The 10,127-nt window shown below is 43.0% G+C and overlaps 1 protein-coding gene across 5 annotated transcripts in view; it reads right to left on the bottom strand.

Annotated features, from left to right (window-relative positions):
* Positions 1-487: 487 nt before the first annotated feature.
* SMCO4 (single-pass membrane protein with coiled-coil domains 4) overlaps positions 488-10,127 on the bottom strand; it is a 70,639-nt gene continuing 60,999 nt past the window's right edge. For all 5 annotated transcript variants that reach the window (XR_006608731.1, XR_006608729.1, XR_006608726.1 and 2 more), the window contains one exon: positions 488-696. The gene's annotated coding sequence lies outside the window, so the exon portion shown is untranslated. The remainder of the gene's footprint in view (positions 697-10,127) is intronic.

Raw genomic sequence — 10,127 nt, 5'->3', positions numbered from 1 at the left:
ATAAATGTTTAAAGAAAAGGAAAAAAAAAAACCTACTGGGAGAAAATATTTGCAAACCACCTATCTGAAAAAGAACTAGCATCTAGAATGTGTGAAAAGTTCTCCAAACTCAACAGCAAAAAAAAAATCCAATTAGAATATGGGTAAAAGACATGAAGACACATTTCAGTGAAGAGAATATACAGACTACAAATAGGCACATAAAAAGATGTTCAACATCTCTGGCCATTAGGGAAATGCAAATTAAAAACCACAATAAGGTATCACTACACATCTATCAGAACAGCTAAAAATTAAAAAATAGTGACAATATGAAATGCTGGCAAGAACGCAGAGAAATTGGATCACACGGCTGGTAGGAATGTAAAGTGTGCCTCTGCTTTGGAAAACAGTTTGGCAGCTACCGTATTCGATGTAGCAATTGCACTCGCTGGCATCCATCCCAGAGAAGTGGAGACTTATGTTCACACACACACAAACCTAGCCATGAATGTTCATAGCAGCTTTATTCATAATAGCCCCAAACTGGAAACAACACAGATGTCCTTTCCCGGTGAGTGATTACAAAAATAAGCACAAAACGAAGTTCAGAGAGAGAAATGGTCCCCGCAGCAGGATCGAAGAGATGCCTGTCGTTGGCTGAGAAGGTGGAGAAGGGGGACCACAGAGCCCAGGAACTCAGGCAGCTTCTAGAACCTGGAAGAGATTTTCAAAGCAAAACCAGAGTCGGAACCTTTGCAGAACGGGACAAAGAGAAAATTACTAACGGGTCTTGGCAGAACTGGGCAGAGAGGAAAGACAATCGCTAATGCAGAGCTCATCTCCAACACCACATCTGGAGCGGAGTGGGCACTGCACTCCGCAGAGCCTCTCTTAATAAAGACGTCCCGGAGGGCGCTGGGCAGCAGCGCGCACGCTCACCCTTGTCCAGGGCACCTCGCAGCTCCAGACTGGGTGGGCATCTTATTCTTCCGGTTTTCCCTCGCGGGGACCCGGAGTCGGGAAAGTATGTTACTGAAAAGTGACTTTGTAATGTCAAATGTCAACGCTCCTATCATTCAGTGCTTTCTGCAAGTCAAAAGACTTTTGGTAGACAGCAAAAGTCAAAAGACTTTTCAGAATTTTGGTGAACTTTTGTATTTTGTGCTTTTTCCAAAGAAGGGTATGTGTAAGTGAAAGCAGAACGGGGGGATAATGGGATGATGAGAGCTTTGGGAGTTGGGTTCTCTGAGGAACCGATGATGCTACCCTTGACTGTAACTGTGTTGCTGTTGCCATTGTTTAAGATTTTATTTATTTGAGAGAGAGAGCGAGCGCCCGAGCAAGGCGACTGGCAGAGGGAGTGGGAGAAGTAGACTCTCCGCTGAGCAGAGAGTCGGATTAGGGACGATCTCAGGACCCTGATATCATGACCTGAACTGAAGGCAGACACCTAACTGACTGAGTCACCCAGGTGCCCCCTGTAATTCTTTTTGTAAGCACAGTTTGATTTTTAACTCTAAAATTAGATGGTCACATAAATTCACCCTAAAGCCCCCACTAGTTGGACTCAGCATATCATGTCCACTACAGACTTTCAAGAACCATTTATAGTACTCAGTTTTTAAAAATGACAGTGCTTTTTCAAAACGTGAATAGGCTTAAATAAGTTACATTCATATTTGCTGTTTATAATTGGTATCAGTGTAGCTTCTGAGTTATCCCAAAATATTTTTTTTTTAAGATTTTATTCATTTATTTGACAGAGAGCACGAGCAGGGGGAGCAGCAGGCAGGGAGAGGGAGAAGCAGGCTCCCCACTGAGCAGCCCAATACAGGGGCTCGATCTCAGGACCCCAGGATCATGACCTGAACTGAAGGCAGATGCTTAATCGACTGAGCCACCCAGATGCCCTCTGAAATATTAACTCGTAACTGTTTCTCCTATTCTCAATTTTAAAAGAAAATCCAAGACTAAGTTACCAAGCAATCTTAAACATCTTCTATAAAACTATGCTGCTATAAATCATGTGACTAAACACTATTAGAAACAATTCTAAAGAAAACAGGGCACATCCAAACCATGGAATAGTAGTCAGCAATAAAATAAACCAACCAATTCATACAAAACCTAGAGGACCCTCCTGGGAATTATGCTGAGCGAAAAAAGCCAATCCCAAATAGTTACACTTCGTTATACAGCAAAACTTTCTTGAAATGACAAAATGACAAAACCAAGTTAGAGGTTGCCCTGGGACAAGGAGGGATCAAGGGTAGAAGCGGGGTGGGTGTGGCCATACACGGAGACCGTGATCATCCTGGTGATGACCTGTACCTTGACTGTGTCAACGTCAACATCCTGGGTGTCCTAGGAGGCTGCAGTACAGGTCTGAAAAAGTTAATGTTGGGGGAACTAGGCAAAGTGTACATAGGATCTCTCTGTATTACAACCACATTTGAATCTACAATTATCTCACAATAGAAAGTCTAATTTTTAAAAAAAGGTAGCTATTCTGAGCTCTCCATCTGTTCGAAAACAGATGGTAGGCTGGATTTGACCCACAGGCTGTAGTAGTTTATTGAGTTTAATGCAAACACCTAGAAACACTATGCGTTCATTTAATGGTGTTTGAGATGCTATATGCTGTCAGTTGTTATTCTTATACTTACTGTAGTGGATTTCTAGAGGGAGATGTCCATTCGCACTCCTGACTTGAAAGGGATACAAACAGCGGGTCTGCAGCCTCCTCTGGACTTGGTGTTCAAACGCCTCTGTTCTTGCTTTCCTATCAGCATCCTGAGCTCGGGTCTGCTAAGCCAGTTACCATGAATCTGTTTGCTTCCCCATCTTCCCAAATGTCCTTCCTCTTAATTCCGCTCACTTTCTCTTCATCCTGGTTCATGGTTTCACCATTAGGAGGGAGCATGTGCTCAGCTCACTGTCATTAACCAGAGGTCTTTACTCAAATAATCATAGTGGGAGCCCACACATCAGGGACACATGCAGTTGTAAGGGTTTTAGCATGACAGCTGGCCTTGACATCATTCTTACCCAGAAGAACAGGGATGTAGGCATATGCCCCAACCCGTGGTTCCTTCATGGACGGGGACTCAAATCGTCCCGCTGGATGTAGCTTAGATGAGTTCTTATCATTACTGCAGGTGGTAAGACTAGAAGGCAGAGGGGGTCAAATCCCCAGATGAACTTGAAGGAGGAAGTACAGTAAGACATCCTTATTTGGATGTGGAATTTTCTTCAAAATCCTTTTTCTCCTGCTTTCTGTTCTGTTTTGCTAATACCAACATTTGGGGCCCATTCCCAGGTGCAGGCTGGAGTCCTGATCTTAGCCACTTAATCAGAATCTGTGAGGGTGCTGTGCTGCAGGAAGAGGTAGGCGAGTGAACCAGTAACCTCTGTAGACCTTTCTAGAAATATGCACATTTATAGTTTTATGGAAATGTCCTCTGAGTTCCAGGTAGCAAATTTAAATGTCAGCAGCAAGATAAACACCAGCCTGGGGAGATGCTCTGTGGAGCGAGAGCTTCCGATGGGGCAGACTGACGATGTGGGGGCAAAGACAGCTAAGTACAGAGCTCCTGGGAGCTGTTGGGGAGGAGCTTGGCCTCTGTTTGGGGCCTGTCAGGACAGATATGCAACCTGCCTCAGGCCAGGCCACCCACTGAAATAAGGGGAAAGTTGGGATATGACCTTACACCCTTACAGGAGTAGTACATTTCCTCAAGGTCACAGCTCACCTTGGATGTTCGAATGAGGGGATTAGGAACTGCAAAGAACTACTTCGTGTTATCTGTTCTGCTTGACATTTTGCAGGATCAACACATTATTGAGGTATGCATTTATAAGTGAAGCAAGGACTTACAGCATGTTTTTTAAGTTGTGCCAATTTGACAGGTAAGATGGGATTCTAATGTTACTTCAACAGAAGTACCTTTGTTTATAAAGTTGTGCTTTTCCTCCCCATGGACTTGCTAGACATTTGTATTTTTCTTTTGTGAATCAAGTGTTCTCTCACCTATTTGAAAATGTTTTCTGGTCACCTCTGTTAGTTCCTGAGAAAATAGGGTTAACAAGACAAGTTCCTTTCCCATTTCGTTGAGCTCATGATTTAGTGGAAGTAGACAAACATTAAATAAGTGAGTAAGTAACATAATCTTGGTAAATGTTTCTGAAACTTAAAAAAAGCCAAGAATTTGATATAGAAGAGTCAAGTTATTTTATTATGTGCGGGTCTTCTAAACCTTTATCTTTTATGCACTTGCTCTGTCCTGGGCTGGGGGAAAAAAAAAAAAACTCCACTTACTAGTTTGTTTCTCTCTGTCACCCCTGGTACTTTTTCTAATTTCTGTTAAGAAAAACTTGATCATTTTACCTGGTGTAGGCACTGTGGAAGAGAGTATGGAGGTTCTCAAAAAGTTAAAAACAAAACTACCATATGACCCAGCAATTGCACTCATAGTTATTTATCCAAGAGAAACAAAAATACTGATTCGAAGGGGTACTTGCACCCTGATTTTTCTGGCAACATTATCACCCATGGCCAAACTATGGAAAGAACCCAAATGTCCATCTGCTGATGAATAGATAAAGAAGAAGTGGTGTGTATATACAATGGAATAATATTCAGCCATCAAAAAAGATGAAATCTTGCCATTTGCAATGACATGGATGGAACTAGAGGGAATTATGTGAAGCGAAGTTAGAGAAAGACAAATACCATATGATTTCACTCATATGTGGAGTTTAAGACAAAACAGATGAACATAGAGGAAGGGGGGAAAAAAGAGAGGGAAGCAAACCATGAGACGGTGAATGATGGGAAACAAACTGAGGGTTTATGGAGGGAGGGAGGTGTGGGGGGAGGGGCTAGATGAGGATGGGTGTTAAGTAGAGGCCTTATGGTGATGAGCACCTGTGATGTATGGAAGGGATGAATCACTCAATTGTACTCCTGGAACTAATATTACACTGTATGCTAACTACAATTTTAAAACATACACACACACACACACACACACATATACATACACATATATATTCAAATTATTATAAAAATTTGATCATTTCATACATATTCATAACTTTTACATCTCCATCTTGAATTATATACTCTATCTTTTTTATGCTTTTTGTTCCCATTCAGCTTCACAGTGAGGTTGCGAATACTGCTTTCTTCTTGTTTGCCAATTTCATGTTCTCCTATTTCTTGATACAAATATTTAAGGCTATAAATTCTCCTCCCAGCACTGTTAACTGTACTGTCATTTTCTGCCTGTACCACTGATCTACCTTTTGCCCATCCTTTTAGTTTCAGCGGTCTCAAATCACTTTAAAAGGTATCTTCTTTCTATGATGTGCACTTGGGTTTTCCTTATAATCCTACCTGAGGCTATTTCTTTAAATAAGTATATCCAGGCCCCTTACCTTTAGAGGAAAGACAGCTCTTTGGTTTTGTCTCTGCCGTCATTTTACACTTTTTCTTTCCATCAATCCCACCGATCCATTTTATATTCCATCGCTTTAAAATAATTTCCAAGATGGGACTTACTTCCTTTGCTCATGTAGGTGTTCTGATCATTTTAAAGGTTTTTATTTTGTCTTACCTTTAAGTGGTTACCTTAATTTATTAATTCCCTTTTCATTAGTATTGGTCTAATAGCACCATATAAAAACGACGACAGGGCACCTGGGTGGCTCAGTTGGTTAGGCGTCTGACTTTTGATTTTGACTGAAGTCATCTCAGGGTCATGAGATCGAGCCCTGGGTCAGTGTCTGTGCGGTCTCTGGGGCCTGCTTGAGACTCTCTCTCCCTCTCCGGCTGCCCCTTGCCTGCTCATGCTTCTCTCTCAAAAATAAAATAAAATAAAATAAAATAAAATAAAAACAATGACAAAACAGTATGCTTTTACTTCTTCATACTCTCCCTTCCACTAAATTAGCTGGTTGTATTATTTCTACTTAATCTTTCAGTACTTACCCTTATACTTCAAATTCTAAACTTCAAATAATTTTTACTCCTAATAACGATGGCAGGAAACTAGAACTCTTAGGCCACTTCTTATCTTCTCCTCCCTCCCTCCAACTTCTGTTACAAAGCGTTTGTATCTGTAACTTCCACCCTCAATCCTTCTTCGTCTTAGAGCAATTCTTCTGCTCTTAGTTCCTCCATTTAATCTCCTGTTTAGACTTGATCCTCCTGTAGCTTCTTCACAAAACGCTCATGAGAGATCTATTCCTTAATTTTCCCATGTTTGTGTGCATTACATTCACACAGAAGTGGTAGTCGGATTGATACATTCCTTTACTGGAATGGACACTTGTCAGGAATAGGTGTCTGTTTCGTTCATTGGTATATTTCAATGCCCAGGACCGTACCCAGCACCCAGCACCTTGCACTATAAATATTTGTTAAATGAATGTACAAAGGAAAAACACGAAAGTGGTCTTGGTTTGAGCTTTTGCCTCTTGAGCATTTTGTCAGCATCAATCTTCTAGTGCTAAATGCAAAAGAGGAGACAACTGAGTCCTGATTTCCACCTCCATAACAATCTACTTTTGGTTCTCAGCAATCTGACCTTGAGGTGCCTAGGTGTGGGGTGTGTGTGTGTGTGTGTGTGTGTGTGTGTACCTTGCTTGGAATTATTGAACTTCTTGAATCCGTGGGTTTATATTTTTCATCAAATTTGAAAAATTTTAAGCCAATTTTTATTAATGTTCCATGTGTGCTCTTAAAAAATATTCATTCTCTGTTGAGTAAAAAGATCTGTATTTATCTACTAGATCAAGTTGATTAATTTTATCATTTATATCTTCTATCTTTGCAGCTGATTTAGCCCTTCCTGAAAGGTGTCTCTTAAAATCTCCCATGAAAACTTTTTATCTATTTCTAGTATGTCCATGGTCACTTTATCTATTTTGAAGCTATATTGCTAGAAACATACATATCTATGATCAAAATATCATTTATTATTATGATACTAGTATATGTCATCCTTTGCCCCTTATGGCATGCTCATTTTATAATTGTTTTGCTGATGTTAAAATTATTGCCATGGCCAGTCTGAGAGACTGTGTGAGACAGGGAATTTCAATGTTTCTAGAAAATCTGGGTGGATGAATGGGTGGGAAGAATTTCAGCTGAGCCTGTAAGGCAGTTAGAGGCAGTGGTATCTCAAGGTGCCGGGGCTTGCAGGAGTCCACAATGGTTCTATGCATTCACTCCAGTCCACGTGAGCTGATGACTTGCGAGTCAGGCCTAATCCCAAAAGCTTAACATGCTTTCTCAAAGAGGTGATCAGCATGTAGGCGGCTGTGCTTTATTTCAGTTGGAAAAGGAGTATGCCCAGGTGGAGACAGGTGTCTTTCCTAGGAAGGTTCAAAGATAGATAGCTTCATATAACAACGGGGAGGCCCACAGTGAGGGAAGGTGAGAGATCCTTACCCATGGCAATACTGCGCATCCCAAAGCTCACTCTGGTCTACTTTCCTTAGGTTATTACTCAAGAGCTTAAGGGATTAAAAGCTTTTTGAAAAGACTGGCTCCTTTCCAGAGGACTGGCAGGCTGGGACCTAATACAGATGACCCAATCCAAATAAACTAAAGTCGGAGACATTTTCCTTGTGGAATAATGAGAAAATACTCAGAATAGAAGAGGACAGACTGGATACTAATCTGCACAGAGCCTCCTAAGGAAAATTAGGCCTGACGCAGTGCGTGAAGCAAATCCCACATACGTAACTGCTCTTCCTTGATCTTGGAAGCCTGGGGGTAATGGGACAAGAATCCAGAGGACGGGCAAACCCTCAGCCAGTTCGAGTACAAATATCCTGAAAGGGTCAAAAGGAAACTACTCATATATTTCCTTGATCTTAAGATTCTGTATCTCTTTTTTCATGCTTCCCCAAGTCTGTGGCAAGTAGACTGTAGAGAACATAGAATTAGAGATGGCTCCGGGGCGGGCGGGGGGGGGGGCGGGTGGATTGCATTCAAAGTAAGGCAGACATCTTCAGGTAGACAGGCCATGTGGGACATTTTCAGTATGAGGCTATAAAGGAACACACACACACACACACACAAATACATACACGCACATATAATATGATGGTAGACTTCCAAAAAAGAATCTAAGAGCCACGCTTTCAAGCGATTTCCTTCTCCTCCTACCTCCAACAGGTAAGTAATGATATGAGATCCTTTGTGCGGGGGAAGAGAAGGACGATCATCCCTTCCCCATCTTCCAAACAGCCCTAAGGCAGGGCCTGCAGCTCCAAAGTACAGGTGAGTCTTACATACACTTCGTATCTCCTAAAGGACGCACGGAGGAAAGAGAGTGGGCTGCTCAGGCAAGGAATGAAAGCTGGTAGCTTCAGAACCAGGAGACACACAAATACATCTTGGTATCATGATTTTTTAAACCACATCGAGTGACAGCTTTTAAACCAATGACAGTGGTTTCGTTTCTATTCCCATTTCTACCCTGATTCTTCTTTGGGAATTTGCTCTTCAAGAAACGGTAGGCCGGGTAATGAGGGCCCTGAGAGCCAGGAGCTCAGATCCCGCTGCACACACCCAGCATGACTTTCTGTGAAACTCCTAATAAATCATTCAGTTTTGCCTTGAAGCCGCTGAATAGCTTGGAATAATGTGAAAGCTGGTGTCTCAAATCATTACCGGGCCACCCACCCGGGAGTACTGTTTATCCTGGGAATCATTAAATCCCAGCTGCCATACATTGGCATCTCCTCCCGGCCAGGAGGTGGTTCACATCAAAGTTGTGTTAACTTTTAAAAGTCCATTTTCAGCCTGCTTTCACCAAGCCTGTCTGGTAATTGCCTTCTCTTGAAAATCCAGATCAAATCCACTAGGCCCCCTGACAGACAACAAAGAGGAAAACAGTGAGTGGAAATGAGAGCCAATTGCACCTAAAGGATCTGTTACGTGGTGGCTGGTGGGGTGTCGGCCAGCATGGAGAGCCTCGGGGGGCAGGCCTCGATGTACGTTCTGTGAGGTTTGACGGGGAGGAAGGGAATGGCCACTTACTGAGCATCTACAACGTTCCAGGTGCGACGTCAGGCCCTTTTCCTATTTACCCTCCCAACATCCTCCACATAGTAAAATGAACGTTCCTTGATTGACTTGATCATGGGTCACCTGCAGCTCAGGCTATGGGACCTGACTGAGGTCATCTGGTGAGAAAGTGGCTGAGTGAGGCGTTCCCATAGTGCGTGCCCTTCTCACACCATACCCCCAAATGTCCTAGGCAAGAACGCCAAAATGTTGTGATACGAGACCCACAAGACAGATGTTTCTCCTGGATTGCTCCGGGGGTGAGGGTCCTAGCCCGGCAAGCAACAGACGAGAGACTGAGCGGGCTGTTAGATACACAGTGGCCAAAGCTGATCTCATGGCCTGTTGGTCTAAAGATGGCGTCTGCAGATGTTCGAGACAACTGTGACCGATAAGGGCTGTTCACACACACCTGGGCAGGAAAGGTTTCTTTAGACGCGGAGAATGACAAGAAGGAAATCAGTATTTATTAAGAGGCAATGGATCTTAATGACGAAGAGCACAGACGCTGGAGCTGGACTGTCTGGGCCTTAATCTCATGTGCTGTCTTGCCGCAAAATGACCGAGCATGTGTGCCTAAGAGGGTGGCTGGCACGGGGGTGGCAGAGACGGATGGGTGGGGGTGGCCATTTGCTGGCGTGCCAAAACTGGCCAATAGCTCCATGAGGTGCACGGATTATTCCATTTTTGTGTATTTGGAAACAGCCCATAACTAAAGCATAAAAACAAACACACCCAGGCTTCTCCACCCACTTGTTGTCAGATACTGACAAGTTTCTTGGCCTGCCTCAGTTTACTCATCTGTAAAACTGGGTACTGATGTCCCTGCCTCCTAGGGCTGCATGAGAAATAGGAGTTAATGCATGTAAAATGCTGACTACTATTACTATTTATAGAGGAACCACTACGCCCCAGGAGCCAGACCTGGCCTTACAAATTTACTATTTCCAACTGATTCCTCCCATCCACCCCACGAGGCAAGATAACCTCCACTTTCACAAGAGGAAGTGGACTCAGAGGGTTCTGACAATAAAACCTGCGTTAAGACCCAGGTTTGCTGGAT

Source organism: Mustela putorius, unplaced genomic scaffold (assembly GCF_011764305.1).
Source record: "Mustela putorius furo isolate JIRA1106 unplaced genomic scaffold, ASM1176430v1.1 tig00001069_pilon_pilon_pilon, whole genome shotgun sequence".
NCBI lineage: Eukaryota > Metazoa > Chordata > Mammalia > Carnivora > Mustelidae > Mustela > Mustela putorius.
Note: the sequence above shows the minus strand (reverse complement) of the source record. Positions and strands in the feature narration are given on the sequence as shown.